This window comes from Oryzias latipes, chromosome 11 (assembly GCF_053564925.1).
Source record: "Oryzias latipes strain Hd-rR chromosome 11, Olatipes_Hd-rR_3.1".
NCBI classification, from domain to species: Eukaryota; Metazoa; Chordata; class Actinopteri; order Beloniformes; family Adrianichthyidae; genus Oryzias; species Oryzias latipes.
The window spans coordinates 5,635,440-5,654,934 of NC_136247.1; the positions used below are offsets into that span (position 1 = coordinate 5,635,440).

A 19,495-nucleotide genomic window follows, 5' to 3' on the forward strand; every position below is an offset into this window, starting at 1 on the left:
GAAAAACATGACGGACCTGCAACCTTCTGCATGTGTGTGCTCCTCTGAGATGGATGTATTTATACATGCAGAAGAGAAAAAAGGGAAGAGAAAGAGAGACTGCTGGTGTGACACAGTTATAGGTCACAGAGTAATTGTAGATTCTAACTCAGGACTGGTGCTACAAAAAATAAAAAATGCATGTCCAAAGAGTAGATTATTCCTAAAATAAAGAAAATGAAACTTGAAATGGGACAGAGACATTAACTGGAGTTAGCTGTCACAAATGGTTCAAAGGAAGGTTTGATTTAATTTGATTTAAGTTGAAATGGTTTATTTCAAGCAATCAAATGATAACAATACACAAAAACATTAAAATCATCTTTTATACATTCGTACAATGACCTATCAAACTTAGGATACTTTAACAGAAAGTTAAATAATGAAAGGGAGGGGAAGGAAGCGAACTTATATGATCTCACCCCTGTTCGACCTTAACCATTATATTACATGATTGATCATTATCCGGTTCATAACTTTTATCAGACAAAATTAAGAATCCTTAGGTATCAATAAAGCACATGACATGAATTACTTAATTATTATGTAAAAATTAACTATATTAGAAATCAATATGGCAAATGTAGATCAGTTATCTAAAATATATGCAGATTATGTTCATTATAAAAATCATGTATATGATTAAAAAACAATACTATATTAGTAAAATAGACGTAACACTGTTTCAAAAATCTTTACAGCAAAACTTGATCAAGTATCAAAAGTTAAAAATATGTGCAAATTAAGTTTCATTAGGAAAAATCATGAATCAATTTTTGGAGCAAGTTAAGTAATATCATTAGAAATCAATCAATTTAACCATCTTCAATAATTGATTAAGCTTTTTTTAATTAATATTATTATAATAAAGTTAAAGGTTAAAGGTTAGTTAATTCCTTCTTCTGCTGATTAGGAACTGTTCTTCTGGGTTTAAACAGAGTTTATAGGTTTGATGATTTATTGGTGCCACTCATGGATCCATCTACCTGTCAATAAACAGTACCCCCCCCCCCCCCCCCCCATAGTTATCATGAGTAGGAAGTACAGCTACATAGATGTGAATCTGTTTTTTTTTTTTGATTGAAATTTGACTTACTAACATGTTGGTTAATGGGGACTCGCTCCCAAATGTAACCTGCCTCTAGTGGACCTTTTAGGAACTGCAGGAACATTTTGCTATTTCTTGGTTTGATTATGAGATTATAGATCAAGCATGTTCATAATCATGTCAATAAGAAAAATGAAAAATCTTACAAATGAACAAATAAAACTTTTTTTATGTAGCACTTTATAATTCCTTTAGAAGTACCAAAGTGCTTCGCAATTATCCCTTGTGCTATCCTAGGTACTTTAACATTGGGAGTTGGGTCATCTAGACCAGGGGTCGGGAACCTATGGCTCGCGAGCCATATATGGCTCTTTTGATGGTCACATGTGGCTCGCAGACAAATCTTTAATTATACTTTTTTTTTTTTCATTAGACCAGTCCTCGGCGCGATGCGATGCCAGAGGCGCGCAGTAGTAGCGGTGCTTAGAGAGAGAAATCCTGCGCCAGCACTTTCAGTTTACTATTATCTATTATTTCACAGAGTTTGTACCAGCTGGAAACTTGTGAATTGACGTGCCTAAAACTGCGCGCTCCCGTCTCTGAGAAAGAGCGCGCAGTTGCGGAGACGGGATGTGTGAGGAAGAAAGCAGAGGGTGGGGGTGGGGTGTTGTGGGGACCGGCAGCAGGTGAATTGCGCAGGGTTTGTAAATACGTAAAACCCACTGCCTGTCACTCACTGCAGCGTGTGAGTGTGTGTTTGGCTCCACGTCTGCATGTGATCAGTCTTTGTCACATCTACAGAACATTCAGACCTACGATCACGTTTAAAGTCTCAACGTCTGCATGAAGCAGAAACTCACCACGTATCAACCAGACAATCAGCAAAACTACCACGAGAAATACTCATCATTTATTAGCAACAGCATAACAATGTTGTTAAAAAGAATCCACAGACTTATTGTACTTTAAAATGTTGAAATTACATCAAATGCACACATTCACTTGTATATTTAGTTTTAAAAATATTGTCGCGGACTGAGTTTAACTTGGCTGTTGGACCGCGTCATAAGTTCTGGAGTTCTGGAACGCATCAAGCAGAGATCTGATTGGCTCTCAGTTCTGTCGCTCAGCCTGTTGTTAGGTAGTTTGGACCAATGGGGTTCAGCTATGGGCCGAATAAGAGAAATGGGAGGGCTGGAGCGGGAGCAGGGGAATATAAAGTTGGGAGAAGCGCTCTCTCTCGTCTCGCTGGAGAGATTCAGAAGTTGCTGAATTAATTGTACGGCGTTTGTTGCGGTCTGCAGTAACCAGAATAAAGAACCTTAAAAGAGTTTAAGTCTCCGTGCCTCAGTGTGGGAAAGGGACACTACATTATTGTATGGCTCTTTCGAAATTACATTTAAAAATATGTGGCGTTTATGGCTCTCTCGGCAAAAAAGGTTCCCGACCCCTGATCTAGACCCACTAGACAGTGCTCTGAACCTTTTTTCTTCAATGATTTGTGATCTTCACTGGTGTCCATGGATTACATGAAATCTTTCCACCTTTATCCACCTTTGTCATGGTAGGGAGAACACGTCAATGTAAGGGTGGGGTCATCTAAGATAGCACAAGGGTTACAGGAAGACAAAGGAAAGTTTAAAATTAGGCAAATTAGGAACAAAAAATCACAAAAAGCAATCAGCAATAATATTCATAAAAAATAAATAAGAATGCAATAAAACAAATGAAAAAAAATAAAAAATGCCACAAACTACTGAGCATTAAAAGCCATTCTAAAACAGTGCTTGCAAGACATAAACAATGATTTTATAATAACAGCTGTAACATTTTCACCCAATCAGTTCGGGAATAGACACAGATAAATAAAATGTATTTCACATGTTTTCAGCAACAAAAATCAATTTCTTTTAATTATGGTCTAAAAATGTTCAACCCAATTTTACAAACTTTATAGTAAATTCTCTTCAAATTTCCTGTAGGTCATTTTACATCTTTCTATTTTAAGAAAGAAACATGCAGCCTGAAGACCGAGAAGCAGGGCTGATGGTAGAAATGGACAGCATTTCTATTTCTTCATTGCCCACCAAGCCATGGTATTTTTAGATTCTGTCCACCTCGCCGTATCTCTCCAGAGCTCAGTTTTCAACTCAAGGCAGCCGCCTGGCCGTAAATAACACACACCATCCCTTCCCCCCTTGGCTTTGTAAACTTACACCCCCTGGTAAAACGACCTGGGAGTGAGTCTGATGCTGAAACTGTGCCGTCTGGACGGAGTAACAGGTCTGCAGAAAAACTCCCAACTATCCCGAGGAGACAAATTGCACACAGAGGATGGTGAAATGTAACACTACTTTGTTTCTGTACAGAAACACACAAAGAGAAGCCCCAGTTTCTCTGGAGTTCTCTGTGCAGAACGTCCAGGCTGTCCTGGAAATACTGTCCACAAATATTAGTGACAATGGCAGAAACGTCTGCTTTACTGCTGTTTATCCCTTGTGCTATCCTAGGCACTTTAACATTCGGAGTTGGGTCATCTAGACCCACTAGACAGTGCTCTGAACCTTTTCTCTTCAATGATTTGTGATCTTCACTGGTGTCCATGGATTACATGAAATCTTTCCACCTTTATCCACCTTTTTCATGGTAGGAAGAAGACGTCAAAGTAAGGCTGGGGTCATCTAAGATAGCACAAGGGTTGATTAGAGTCCAAAGAGTCTCGTTTCAATAAATGTCAATGATTGTGTTCTTGCCAAGGTTGACATGCTCAGAAATCGCATAAATTGACAAAAATAAAACACTCAAATGACGTTCAAATTGAAAAACCCAAATCAAACATGTTAAAATTAAGTGGAATAAAAAAGATTCAACAAAAATGCAGAAATGTGGATAAATATGAAAACAAAACGAACTGCTATCAGAAATGGAAATCTGGGAGGAGTGCAGATTAAAATACACCGTTTTTTTTTGGAGAGCCGTGCTGAAGCAAAGGTACTGCAGCAGCAGAGTTTAAAACGCACTTTTCTTTTTTTTCTTCAGCCTCAAAACAACATGGACTGATTGATTTACCTGTGAGTTGAGGTTTTCACCTGACTTGAACGCCATAAACATTCGACAGTCTCTAAAGCTCCGATTTAATCTTTTAAGATTCCACTTTTATTTTAAGTTTTTATTTAAATATGGAAATTTACAATTGGAAAAATACAATCATGGCTTCCCAACAATTCCAGAAGTATATTTTCATAAGTTAGCAAACAAATGATTTTGTGCTGAGACTAATAGGAACCAAATGACTGGAAATAAAAAACACATTTTGTAGTATTTCTGTAGCGACTCATTCAAAGCCATGACAGAGACGCTACGATATTTTACTTTTTTCCCACCTTAAAATTATTTTTTTAACCCTAGATATCAGAACTTCATTTTTCTTCATCACCAAACACCATCTAGAGAAAAGACACATTAAACCACTTTTTAATACCAAACACGTAACCAGGCAACTGCATACCAACAAGTAAGGCAAAGCTCTGTGGGAGGGCTCTCTGCCTCCTGCTTAGTCATTCATAGTTACAACACCGACAGAGAAAAGAAGACTTTTCAGCATCAACCATGACTTATTCAAACCGCTTTAGAGATTCTGATAATTCATTTTGACGTATTCTTCACAGCATCGTACATGGAAACACATCAAGCTGTCAAAACTGTTTTCCTGGTTCACCGTCACACCCAGAGGTGGAACAAAGAGTAAAGATGGATAACACATGTGTAAATAATCACAAAAACATCAATAAAACAACATTTTTTGCTGCAGCCCAAACATGCAGAGCACAAGGCCTCATGCAGAGGATGACTGCTTTAACCAGAGGAGGATGAAGGCCACTTTGTAGAAAAGGTCCAAGGTAAAATGCCAAACGGTTCTTGCAATAACATTTTTGGTCCTAAATATGAAGAAAAATGGAACCCTAACAACGAAACAAAAGAAAATTCTTTAAAAAAATACAAAAAGATAGTTGCAATTCCTCAAATGACCACTGGAGGCGGTTTTCAAAGGCACTTCACACCAAAATGAAACTTAAGTGCATATTCGTGAAAACTGGAGGAGTTATGGTGGGTGAACGCAATCACCATACTAAGCCACACCCATCTGCATATATATATATATATATATATATATATATATATATATATATATATATATATATATATATATATATATATATATATATATATATATATATATATATATATATATATATATATATATATATATATATATATATATATATATATATATGTTATTAATGCCAAGGTGCATTGAGCAAACTCCAGGTAACGTCTCACATCCAGCCACATTTTCTCTGTTTAGATTCCTATAGGTGTCCGGTAGGGTGGTGGACCTCTGATCGGAAGATTGCAGGAAGATTGCAGACACTGAACACCACCTTGCCTCTGGTGGGAGGTTGGCGCCATTGTTCAGCAGCGGAGCCGCCACCAGTGTGTGAATAGCTGATGGGACTGTGACTGTCAAGCGCTTTGGGCCTTCCAGGAAGGTAGAAAGTGCCATACAATTGACTATTTACCATGAAGAGAAAAAGATCCTTCTTAATAAATCCATGTTTGTAACAACCCCAAACTGGGGAGGTGGGACACAGTGTACTGTGAAATAGCAGAGTAAAGCAAACTTTTACACATATTTGGTAATTATTAAATCAGAAAAAGGGTCTTAAGAGATTTTTCGTGTTTTTAACTATACAGTGAGGCAATGTTTTTATTCAAGTAAAAAATTCTAATTAAAGTGCAAACAACACAGAAGCTTTATTTTGGACTCTACAAGCTTCTGAAACTTCTGAAACTGGCTGTAAAAAACATTGCTGGCGATGGCTTCAGTTTGCTTTACTTTTATAAAAATCACCGAATTAACATTTAACTGAAATTTTATTTTTAGAAAATTTGAGACGATCCAACCGCTACAGAACCATGATGGAAGCACATCAACAAATGCATGAAACTGATATGTTCATTTGCTACAGAATTGAATTCAATATAAACTCTGGAATTAGAAGGAATTAAAAGTGTAAAAACAACAGTGACCAGAGGACAGAGAGCAACACAAAGCAGAAAATTGCTGGAACACATTTTTTTTGTAACAATTCAATGAATCATTGTGAGTTTTTAACTGATTTTCTTACACCCTGACAGGTAAAACTACATAACCTATTTGATTAAAATAATTCATGAAGGTTCCACATTTCCACAGAAGGCTGAATGCCTTTGCTGGTGCAGTACTCTTCAACGTCCTCCTCTTCCCATCAGATCTAATTGAACCATCCAGTGGGATTTGGCTTTTAGGACTCTGACTTTAAACCATAGAGGATGGAGGAAGATGATGGAGGAAGGTGATGGAGCACTTGAGAGCATGTTGTTTTGTCTGACAGCACATTTTCAAACTGCAGATGCATCCTATAGGTGGAGGGGACTGACAGTCTGAGAGGTCTGGATCTCCCCGTCCTTAAAAGCCGTTGATTTGTCTGTTGATGACACGTACTCTTGCAGTTTTAGCCAAATGGCTTTTATTGCACCTCCTGAATCCCACACAGCTGAACACACAACACTCATCTGCTGAGAGGGCTGTGGAATGAAAAACATTGCCCAGGACGTTGAAACCGATATCTTGAGCGAACCACGATTTTGCAGCTCAAGCCTTTCTTAATTTGCCATACAAATGCAGAAAATTACATCCTTACAGGCGGAGATTAAACACGTCCAAATGAATAATGAAATTGCATTTCCTGTGTTCCTCTACATGTTCGGGGACTTTGGGGCTTGCCGAAAAACCTCAGTGATCAGCCAGCAGGCTCTGTGCCGATCAAATGAGGATTTAAAATATTGCTTTTGTAAATGCGTTACATCTAAAATGAATTCAGGATTCAAAGCCATTTGAATGTATTACACTAAAAATCATTCACAGCCCAAAAATGCTTTACAATGAGGTGATTCTTATCTGGTGAAAGGAGAAAAAATTGAGGATAAAAAAGCCTTTTCCATAGAATGTTACTTCCTGTTACTTTCTCCACAGTCGTGAATAAGTTCCAATACAGTGCAACAAAACAAATCTGCCAAATGGGACCAAATACACTAAAAGTGACAAACGTTTTAGTGAAAAAAAGGCATTTATCCCTTGTGCTATCCTAGGCACTTTAACATTGGGAGTTGGGTCATCTAGACCCACTAGACAGTGCTCTGAACCTTTTTTCTTCAATGATTTGTGATCTTCACTGGTGTCCATGGATTACATGAAATCTTTCCACCTTTATCCACCTTTGTCATGGTAGGGAGAACACGTCAATGGAAGGGTGGGGTCATAGGATAGCACATGGATTAAAATCACATGGGATACAAAAAAGGTTGGAAAACTACAAAAATACTCAGCAGTTTGTTTGAGGTTGTGTACATTGGAGCATCCATTCAGGCTGTGTCCCATAAATTATACAAGTATCACCTTTGGTCTGTGTGGTGCCACGAATGCTGCTGTGTGTCACAAAAACCCCACACACGTCTAAGATGAAGATACAGTTTAAAAGTGAACTCTTCACCTTCTCTCTGTAAAGGCAAGCAGAGACAAATCAGAGATGACATGTTGCTAAGGCTGTCAGCAACACCTCCAGTAAAGTTTTTCCACTGCTATGACAAGAGCCCAGTGACATGTTTTCAACTGTCATTCAAAAAGGATTACAGTTGTCAAGGGAAAACCGCTCAAAGTTTTCATCTGTTTTACAAATCAGCGTTTTGTTAATTCTTGTTTCTGCATGATGCACAACTTTACGGATGGCGCATGTTGGCCAGGAGTCTGCTGAAAAAACGATGTGCCTCAGTTTGTCGTATCTGTCTGCAACCAATAGTGTAAGTATACCGTAGCGTCATGCACGATCAGAGCAGTTTGGGGACATGGAGGCTTTGCTTTGCTTAAAAACACACTAACATTTACCTATTTTTTTTTTTTTTGCTCTGCTTTAGGGTATTATATGTAGAACCTTTCCCTCTAATCTTATGGTTACTTTTATAGTTAAGACAAACCAAGTTTTAAGCCAATCCATCGACCGGAAGAAAGCATGTTTTAGCAGAAAGCCGAAGTCACAAGCACCCATACGGGGTTGACCCACATAGGTGCTGCAGGTGCGTTCGGTGCCCTAACGCCCGAGTCAAGACATTTGTAAGGTAGGCATATTGGCTAGTGCATGTAATACTGCATGTAACTGCTAATTTCCTCTCTTTCAACCCTTGTGCTGTCCTGGGCACTTTAACATTGGGAGTTGGGTCATCTAGACCAGTGTTTTTCAACCTTTTTTGAGCCACGGCACACTTTAACCTTGACAAAAATCCCGCGGCACACCAGCATCCAAAAAACAAAACAAAACAGAAATTCATGGTCTGTATCGATCGACAGCCCCCCCCCGCCCGCAATCTCACGTGCATCTTTGTGATAATTGTGGCCGGAAAAGCAGGAAGTTGCGGCTGTTTTTTCTAAGAGATGAAATGAAAGTTAAATTAGAAAATTTAGAAACTGTTTGTTTGTTGGGGTTTCAAGGCGTTTCTCAAGGACAACTCATTGTGCGCTGGGACACTGGCCCTTTAAGCCAATGCATCATGGGAGATGTAGTGTGAAAACTGCCGAAAAAACTTGCAGAAAGACTCGCGTCTCTGAGCTTCATTGTATTGTCCACTTGTTTCACGGTCAGACACCGGACTCTGTGGAAAGCTACACCGCTAAAGAAGAGCTTTAGCTGGTATTTTTGTTAGAACTGAGCGACTTTATCAGCAGAATTAAGAACAAGGAAGTGAAGACTTTAACCACTTCTGATTGGTCAGACTGATGACATGTGATTAAGCCTTCAAGAATGATTGGTGGAGACAGTTAAAGGGGCGGGACTTTTCCGCAAACTGTCATAGCTGCCGGTAAATCGCGGTAACATCATTCTTATCAAAATGTCTTTAATAGAATAAAATAAACCCAAAGAAAAAGTAATTTTAAGATCTTTTATATTCCTAACTACTCAGTGTTTTATCAGGGCCAGTTTGGATGAACAAAGAGCTGATTTCCTGGAGATGGAAAATGTTTTTAGATCAGTTAATGATTAATGAGGGCAATTTCCCACGGCACACTTGACCATCTCCCACGGCACACTAGTGTGCCGCGGCACACTGGTTGAAAAACACTGATCTAGACCCACTAGACCAGGGGTCGGGAACCTTTTTGGCCAAGAGAGCCATAAATGCCACATATTTTGAAATGTAATTTCGAAAGAGCCATACAATAATGTAGTGTCCCTTTCCCACACTGAGGCACGGAGACTTAACCTCTTTTAAAGTTCTTTATTCCGATTACTGCAGACGGCAACAAACGCCGTACAATTAATTCAGCAACTCCTGAATCTCTCCCGCTGAGACGAGAGCGCTTCTCCCAACTTTATATTCCCCTGCTCCCGCTGCAGCCCTCCCCTTTCCCTTATTCGGCCCATAGCTGAACCCCATTGGTCCAAACTACCTAACAACAGGCTGAGCGACAGAACTGAGGGCCAATCAGATCTCTGCTTGACGCGTTCAATGAACTCCAGAACTTTTAAGGCGGCCCAACAGCCATCCAAGTCAGTCCGCGACAATATGTTTAAAACTAAATATACAAATGAATGTGTGCATTTGATTTAATTTCAACATTTTTAAAGTACAATAAGTCTGTGGATTCTTTTTAAATAATATTGTTATTCTGTTGCTAATAAATGATGAGTATTTCTCGTGGTAGTTTTGCTGATGGTCTAGTCTGGTTGATACGTGGTGAGTTTCTGCTTCATGCAGGCGTTGAGACTTTAAACGTCATCTTAGGTCTGAATGTTCTGTAGATGTGAGACAGACTGATCACATGCAGATACGGAGCCAAACACACACTCACGCTGCAGTGAGTGACGGGCAGCGGGTTTTACGTTATTACAATCCCTGCGCGATTCACCTGCTGTCCCCACAACACCTCAGCCCCACCCTCTGCTTTCTTCCTCACACATCGCGTCCCCGCATCTGCGCGCTCTTTCTCAGAGACGGGAGCGCGCAGTTTTAGGCACGGCAATTCACAGGTTTCCAGCTGGTACAAACTCTGTGAAATAATAGATAATAGTAAACTGATGGCATCGCATCGCGCCAGACAAGGACTGGTCTAATGAAAAAAAAAAAGTATAATTAAAGATTTGTCTGCGAGCCACATGTGACCATCAAAAGAGCCATATATGGCTCGCGAGCCATAGGTTCCCGACCCCTGCACTAGACAGTGCTCTGAACCTTTTTTCTTCAATTATTTGTGATCTTCACTGGTGTCCATGGATTACATGATATCTTTCCACCTTTATCCACCTTTGTCATGGTAGGGAGAACACGTCAATGTAAGGGTGGGGTCATCTAAGATAGCACAAGGGTTAAATTTGTATAAGTAGCCACAAGATATCATAAGGGATAAGGCCTGTTGTGACTAACCACTGTTTTTTTAACACAGTTATTCCGGACCTTGTTTTTCATGTCCCATCCTTACAGGAATACATTTTTCATCAGTCTTCTTGTCAGAGAAAGAGCCAAAATGGGCATGAAAGAAAATGTACATGTCTTCATCCAGAGAAGCTGATTAATGATAGATGTGATCACAGGATGAATGCTCTGCTGACCCAAAGAGAGAACATTGAACAGATGTTGTGACACAATATCATTCATTCATGAGAAGTTCATCTAATGAGGAAGTTTGTGAAACCATACAGTGGTGTTTATTTTATCATTATATTCTATTTGTTTATTGTTTGTGCATTTTATCCATCTGAAATATGGCATGTTTCAGATAAATATCCTCTGAAGATGACTGCAATAATAATACTTTTCCAGTACATAAGTTCAACTCAGCATAACAAACTTCACTTGGTATTCTCATAAAAGCTAATATGAGTCATATTGTTGTTGTCACTGCTTTTGTGGTGTTAATGAGCAGCTGTAACATTGGAAAGAAAAAAAGGTGGATTTTCTTACTTTATGCGTTTTCTGTTGTAAGTTTTAATCAACAAAACATGTAGTTGAGAACGTGCCTACCTGAAAATATTGAGGACCTGCCTGTCCCTTTACACCCCCAACGGTTGTTGTGATACAGAATATTTACCACTAATGAGGGGGATTCATATTAGGGCATACTTTAAGAGGATGGGTAGTAAAATAGTTTTGCTAATCCCACTGATTTTTCATGGCACATCATTTGATACAACTGGAAAGTCCTCGACTTCCTCTATTTTTTACATTTTTTTTGGCGTGCACATTTCATAACGGTTGTGCTTATGTACATATTTAAGCTCGGAACAGTTTGCGCTGCAGCTGGAACATTTAATTAGGCTGCAGTAACAATTTTAACCAGAGATAAAAACACATTCGCTTGAGGAAACCGTCCGTCTCTGCTCCACAGCACAAGAATGCTTGTCAACTCTTTTTATCGTTGTGTGATTTGGAATTGACATTAAAAAAAAGTTATAAAACATATTACCTCAGCACATTTTGTCGTACTTTACTGAAAAGTTCAGAAGTAAAGCTGTCCGCCTGCATTTCAGCCTCTGCGTTGAAAGTGAAACCTAACATTAAAACCCTCATCTGCCACTGAAAAGGTGTTCAGATGTTCTTGTAATGATCACTATTTGAATCATTTTACATGAAACCTCTGACACAGAGATGGCTGCAATGGAAAGAAGTGTTTTTCATGCAGGTTTTCCAAGATATTAGCCTATGTGTCACATCATTTTACAGCCACAACAATAAAGGGGGACATTTTTCACGTGTAAATGCGATGATATGTTTGTAAATGACAGGATTTGGTTTGAGGAGGAGAAAAATATTAACCGGCACATCAGTAAAATATTCAGAATGAAATTCGTTATTGCCAATTTAAAGAACACATTTCTTTGCTAATTTTATTAAAGGATATAGCATCATTTTATTAAAAGTATACACAGTATACACATAGGACAAAAGAAATTTCCTGAGTGATATTATGTCCAATTCAAAAACACAAAATAGTTCAGAGATTTTTAAAGCTTTTTTGCTGCTCAGACATCACTGTTGTGTCAAAAACACAGGATCATGTGAAACAATTCAGCCACTGCAAAGCCAGGGTGTATTTCAGACACAAATCTTTTAGGATAAAATATGTTATGTGTTCTTTGGGTTTTTTTTCCTAATCCCAACTTTTACAGTAGGCTAACCAAAATAAATAACTTCTTAATGAATTGGATAAATTGAATGAGTCAGATCTTAGTTTTCTAGCTTCTACTTTTAGTTGCAATTTTTTTCCTGATCGCAGTCATTTTTTACGACGGAGTATTAGGGCCACCAAAAAAAAAAAAAATTAGAGCCACCAAAAGAAAAAAAAAGTAAAATTACGAGATTTTATCTCGTAAATTTAGGAGATAAAAACTCGTAATTTTACGACTTTTTATCTCATAAATTTACGACTTAAAATCTCATAAATTTACGAAAAAAAGTCGTAGATTAAGGAAAAAACACCGAAGTTGTCCGTTTATCGGAACCTAGCTTGAAGATGAAGTATGTGGAGCCTTTTGTGAAGCTTCATTTCCGGATTATTATCGGTGTAAAACAAAGAGATTCTGAACCTTTTGGCGACTCAAAATCAGATTAGTTTCCGTGTAGCAGTCTTTCCGGGGTTCAGTGTCAGTAAAGCGGAGTTTAATATGTAAAATAAGGAGCTCAGAGACACTTTTGGGTGTAGACAATCGCTGCAGCCTTTATTCTCCTTTTCATTCACATATCCTGAAGTTCATTTGTCTCATTACGTCATGAAGCTGTCATCCCAACACCAATGCGGAAGTAAACAGTCTTACAAACGCCCCCTCCTGCAGATGAAATGTCCCGTTTCAGCATAAAACAATAAAGAGGAATCAAAATAGTGTTTTATATTGGCTTTGGAACGTTGAAAATGCCAAAAAAAAGTGCTCCTCCTTTTGTGTGACGGAAGCGTCACACAGACGTAGAGTCTTGTCTTTGGTGGAGGAAGAAAGGATTCAAGCGAACAGCTGCAGGGACACCGACGACGGCTTCATCGGGCTGCAGAGATCCTGCAAACCAACCATCAATAAATAAAACTTTAATGAATCGGAAATCAAACAAATGACCTTCCAGACATTTGGAACGTTATCAATAAACATTCAGCTCACCTGTTCAACAAAGTTTAGTCGGTCTTCTCTGCGGCTGCACGGCGTTCACCTGCTGCTCTGCATGCTCACTTCCACTGTAATCTCCTAAAATTACGAGTTTTTATCTCCTAAATTTACGAGTTTTTATCTCCTAAATTTACGAGATAAAATCTCGTAATTTTACTCTTTTTTTTTTTTTTTTGGTGGCTCTATTTTTTTTTTTTTTTTTTTTTTTTTGTGGCCCTAATACTCCGTCGTAATTTTTGACAGACTTGTAAAATACTTTTAAATTCACATCTGTAAAAAAAGAAATGAAAAGATTTTAGATAGATCTGTTACTCAAATCTCACCATCTTGTAGAGTATTTTATCTGATTTATTTTTTCTTTTAGGAGCACTGCAATCAAGTCATGAAAGAAGTGGAGACGTCACACAAATAAAACGTGTGCCCAGATTGGAGTTAGTTGGCTCTTAAGGGGGGCGCTGTAACCATAGCATAAATCTAAAAATAAACTGTTTTGTGTGTCTCAGAGAACCTTAAAATAGTAACATTGAGTAAAGGTTATGTGATTTTACATAAACAAGGTGGAAGTGAAAATGAAAAATGCATTCTTTTTCTTGTTTGTTGCTTTAAACTGAGATGAACTCTAGTGGAATGATTTCCATTGACTTACATTGATTTTGCATTTCTTGAAAGCAGAAATATTTACAACCATTGAAATTTGATCCTCAGAACAATCTTAAAGCCTGACTTTTATTGTCGGTACCAGATCCTCTATTCCAGAAACTAGTATGAAGGTTCTGCAGCAGAAATGTCTTTCTTTGTTTTTTTACATCTGATCACAAATGTCTGATTTCTGTTGCTCGTCTCACCAACAGGCTTATTTATCTGCTGCCTTGCTGTGCTCACCTGTTTCCCCCAGCATGACTCGTACAGTAAAAGCTCAGTCTTGGCTGCAGTGTTATACGTTTTCACTTTATCCCTACAGCATTATGCTCAAACACAAAACTCAGCTCCCTTCCTCCAAGTGATATTTTTATTGAACTCTCACTAACGTTTAACCTGCTGTGCAGCTGTTACATCAACTACATGGGGTTCAGCTCTTTGGCCTTAAGAGAAAGCCTTAAATCCTCTTTCTCCGTGGTTTTTTTTGTAGATACAATCTTTGAATATTTCCTTATACTAGCCAAACAAATTTTGTTTGTCATTGACTCCAAAGTTTTGTTTAATGTTGTACTTTAGTTACTGGTGAGATGTGCTGTAGGTGTGACGAAGGAGTTGAAGGTGCAGGTGGGACTGCACAAGGGTTCAACTTTGAGTTTCTTCTTGAACAGGTGGAGGAAAGTTTCAGGTGTGACTTGACAAAACAATGTCAGCAGGAATGAAAAGGACAAGTGTAGAAGAGCGCGGTGGGAGCACAGACTCTGATGCAGAGACAGGAGGCTGAGCTGGAGGAAGCAGAGATGAAGAGGTTGAGGTTCTCTTTGGGAGTGACCAGGATGGACAGGACCAGGAATTAATCCTTCAGAGGAACAACGCTTGGTAAATGTTTTAGAGATAAAGACAAAGGAAGCAGACTGGGATGGTTTGGACACAGCTGGAAAGACAGTTGATAAAATGAGTCTGATGTTGGAGCTACCAGGAAAGAGACGGACCAAGCTGATGTCGAGAAAAAGGGCATGGCATTGTGAATGAGGAGGAAGCAGTGGCTGCCTGTGAAGGGAGCAGCCAAAAAGCAAAGTAGGAGAAGAAAATTGGCCTTATGGATTTTCCATGTCACAAATGCAATCTTGGGAAAAATGCAACAAGAACATGTTAAAAACACCAAAAACACAATTTTCATCTCAGTGGGTCTTTAAACTTGTTACTTTAAACAGTCCAAAAGCCCAGACCCTCTTATTAAAGCAGCAAAAAAGAATAATTATATCTATGGTGCTTTGTTTTTCATGCAATTAAAGGTCCATGGCAAGCCACATATGGAGCGGGTCGGAGCAGAGTAGACGAGGAGGGCAGGAAACCGATTTGTTTCAGCATGAAGTTGTAAAAACAAAGAAATGCTCAGACGAGGGTGAGGTTAAACAGAAAAGGAGAAGAGGAGAAGCGAGGCGACCCATCATTTGGCAGGGGAAGTGATGACACAGCACATCCATCTCAGTGGCAGATGCCTGCTGTTGCTCCTTTACGGGGAGTATAGGAGCAATATGAAAAGAGTCAACCGAAAAACGCAGCTCTAGAAGACATGAATGTCTGTATCCTTGTAAAATATGTCACCAATTTGCACGGAAAGATATTTGTAAATCGATCTAAACATTAACCAACTCATTTTGCACTTTATTTGTTATTAAAGAAATTGATTTTTTTGGTTTTTATCATCTTATCAAATGCTTAATGTCAACACATCTGTATTTTCTGTTCTTTTTATATTTGCCAAGACATGAAGTGGTTTACTAATATGTTGAATATTGTTATGAAACACTGAATTGTTCATCCGCATTATTCGCCTGGAGCAACTTGATATTTCTATATGTAGGCACGAGATTGTTGTGATGGATGTGTCCTGACAGGAAACAAAGCGGTCAAGTACAACACAGCGCAAGCAAGAGAGACAACTGTAAGGGGTGACGGAAACAAATAATTGGATGTGACTTTAGAATCTAACATTTGTAGAAATGTGAAAGACTCAAAAAAATTGAGTAACAAAATCCAGAAAGAATCTTCTGTGCGTAGAGGATGTCCTTGTGGGACAATTAACGCTTTTTTCCAAACAGACAGAGGGTTTCTGGGTAAGCTGCAGTTAAGGTTGAGCTGTAAACAACAAGAAAATAACAGACTAGAGAAGGGGACTGAAAAAGAAAAAGGGGGGTGGGGGTTAAGGGGTGCAGTAATAATAAAAGCAATAGATAGACTCGTCTAGCCAGCTGGGATCTTTGCTTCAGTCAAAGAGATGTGTGGATTAGTTTTACAGATGGAGACACCCATTGAACTGTAAAGTGTCTAAATTAGTAATAATATTACCCAACCAGGCTGTAAGGTGGTGTAGAGGTTAGCACTCCTACCTCACAGTGAGAAAGCCTTAGTTTGAATCCCAGCGGTGTCCTTTCTGTGTGGAATTTGCATGTGTGTGTTATATCCTACATTCCAAAAACATGCTTCTAAGGTGAATTGGTGGTTCTAAATTATCCCTAAGGTGTTTAGTTGTGGGTCTTATGGACTGGCAAACGGTATAGACTGTAACTCCTTTCCTCCTGGACCTACAGTAACTGGGAAAGGCTCCAGCAACTCCGCGAACACGAGTGGTAGTAAAGCTAGTATAGAAGTGGATGGCTGGATCCCTCTGCAAGTCAGTTTTTTAAGATTTACGTGAAGAAGGACACCTTGAACTAGCAGCCCTTTTCAGGCCACTCCCAAGCTTTTTAAAAAATAAAACAGAAAATGTCCTTTTTAAAGCATTTATACTGATTTCAAAGCTCAAAAAACCCTTGAAACTATTTGAAATAGAAAAGAAGAGAAATGTGTTGAAATAGAAAAGAAGAGAAATGTGTTTGTAGTCACATGTCTGCATTCATGTGCCAACTTTTCTGAGGAAGAAAAGGCAATGATGGGAAAATAACATTAAACGCAGGGCAACAGACAAACAAAAACAAGTTGGCGATCAGGTCTCTGACTCTGAAACAACGTTCACACCGGGCATGTGACGCACATTGAAGATCACATCTTCAGCGTACGGTTTTCTCACTGGACTTTCGCTACCTGATACCATGTCTATCACCTACAGCTGGAAGAGGCTTGGTGCAAAATGTCAAAGCGGTACAAATGACGCAAATCTTGCTCCAGGCTTTATCTTTCACAGCTCTATTCCGATAAAAGATTTGGTGTCATGGAAATCAGGCTGGGCACAAACCGCAATTAGGAATTTCTCCTCCATGCTCAATTAACAAACCGTTGGCACTTCTGCGTTTTGAAAGGGAGGCCATCCATGCATCACTACCAAATCCAAGTTCCTCATTGGTCAAAGTTCAACTTGATTTAACATTAAATGCCCGATCAATTGCTGTTTTATATATTGAGCCTGCGACGGCGTGCTATGAAACATTAATTTCATAGACTTTTCGTTCATTTATAGAGACTTTTCATTAAATGCGAGCGCTTGAATGCGCACTGTCGTGAACGTAGCATTAGGTGTGTCTACCCGTCACCCATGAAACCTCTATTCAACTCTCTCCTTGGAAGCAATCCTGACTGCTGATTGCTGTTAGCATTTATTGAAAAATGTTCAAATCATTATGGAGCTGAATACACAAAACAATGGTGTGTGTCTTCTCTATAAGATCATTATGTGCTGTAAAAATCAGCACAGTTGCACGCTCATTGTCTGCTGTCATCTTTGAAAGGAGCAATGTTTTTCTGCCTCACGTCTTGCACCTTGTTTTTTTCTGACTCTCATCCCCCATGCCCCTTTTTGGAATTGCAGTGGCTTTGTGAACTGGTTAATAGGTGTGTCCGCTGAGGGGAGTGTGCATGACTAAACAACTTAGGTGATGGAATAAAACTGGAATTGATTCTGCCTTCAACATCTGCTAAAAAAAACTATTACCGAAAACCAGTTAAAGCTTTAGAACTGTTTGTACATTTTGCAGGGGTTCTATTGGTCCATTTTCAATGTTTCCATTTGCTCATTGAATAATTCTTTGCTGTTTTAGACATATTTCCTTTTTGTTCTGCCAGCTGACCCTTGTTAACTTGGCACAAAGCTGTGTAAAGATAATCTATAGGGGGCTTTCATGGCGTGCCCCAGAGTCTGTCTCCTCGGGAAGCCGTCCTTGTTTTCCAGCTGTGAAAGCTCACCACTACTCTGTGGATCTAACAAATAAACCCTAAAAACAGAATTTCCAGTTTACCAGCAAGCCTGGTGCTGTTCACTAAAGTGAGAATGCAGATGAACGATCCAGCAGACTCCCAAAGCAAACGTGACGTGGGTGCCATCCATTTGAAAAAAGAAAGATTAAATCCAACAAAAATCTCCCAGAGAATCTGCTGAAAGAGTCTCATTAGTTTTTTGGAGAATCTTCTGAATAGTCTGTTTACAGGTGTACACATCTTCGTGTTCCTGAGTGTGTTCTGATGTCATTCCGGACGTGATTCGTGTCTTGACGCCCCGGCCGCGGGGCAACCACCAGCGTTTTTCTGGACTTCATTAATTGCCACATCATGGAAAACATGGATGATGTTGAGCGAGTAGCTTGGGTTTAGATGTTTTGGAGAGTTCTACAAAGGCCGTGTCTGGGAGTTCACCAGACCATTCAGAGTCTCTCCTGGTGCTGTGTACTTCACTCCTACAGCGAGACCTGCGCCTGGGTATTGTTTTAGATGTTACTTCTGTCTGTCGGTGCTAGCTTACTCGATCCTGCTCATCTGCTCGCTCGACACGCTGAGTTGCCTGAGGCCGTCCCAGTTACTGTTGGGCGAAGGCGGGGTACACCCAGGAAAGGTCGCCAGTCTGTCACAGAGCCCATAGAGCTGGAGCTCGTGAACGCTGCCACCCAGGGTCCGGCCGGACCGCAGCTGCCGTCAAAGCGGGCTTAATCGCTGGTGTCCTGTCCAAGGTTTATCCCGCCTTCGCCCAACAGTAACCGGGACAGCCTCCGGCAACCCTGCTGCCCCAGTGGGTTGAGAAAATAAATGGAAGTTCAGAACAAAAATCCTTGTATCGTGCAGCCATATTGGATTTATTTTTCTACCCTTTCACTGAAAACGTCACATGCCCAAAGCCGAGTCCCGCGTCTACCTCATCACGTTGTGCCCGAAGCCCAAACTGTGCCGCAGGACCTTAGATTGCGTCTGCTTGAGTTAACATTAAAACTCAATGATGCGCGAATCGCCACCGGTGTGAATGTAGCATCAGCCGAATAAAAACACAGCTATCATAATGTAAACACTCCCAAACTTTACGAGCACTTCTCCCGTGAGTGAGGGATCATGACTTTTAAAACATGACAGTGTGAAACAACTCCCAACAGTTTGGAGGGGAAAGAACCATCAGCCAACACTCGTTTAAACACCTTCACCCAGTGAGTCATACTTTTAGATATATTTTTATGATCTAAGTGTCACAATTGTCCTGAAAAATATTAACACCAAACTGTTTTTTTTTTATTCCTGTTCAGTAAAACTTGTATGGCCCTGAAGTTCATAT

The 19,495-nt window shown here is 39.5% G+C and overlaps 1 protein-coding gene across 2 annotated transcripts in view; it reads right to left on the reverse strand.

The window, feature by feature from the left end:
* The window catches only part of dtnbp1b (dystrobrevin binding protein 1b), a 31,211-nt gene that overhangs the window by 10,239 nt on the left and 1,477 nt on the right, over nt 1-19,495 (reverse strand). The window lies entirely within an intron of this gene.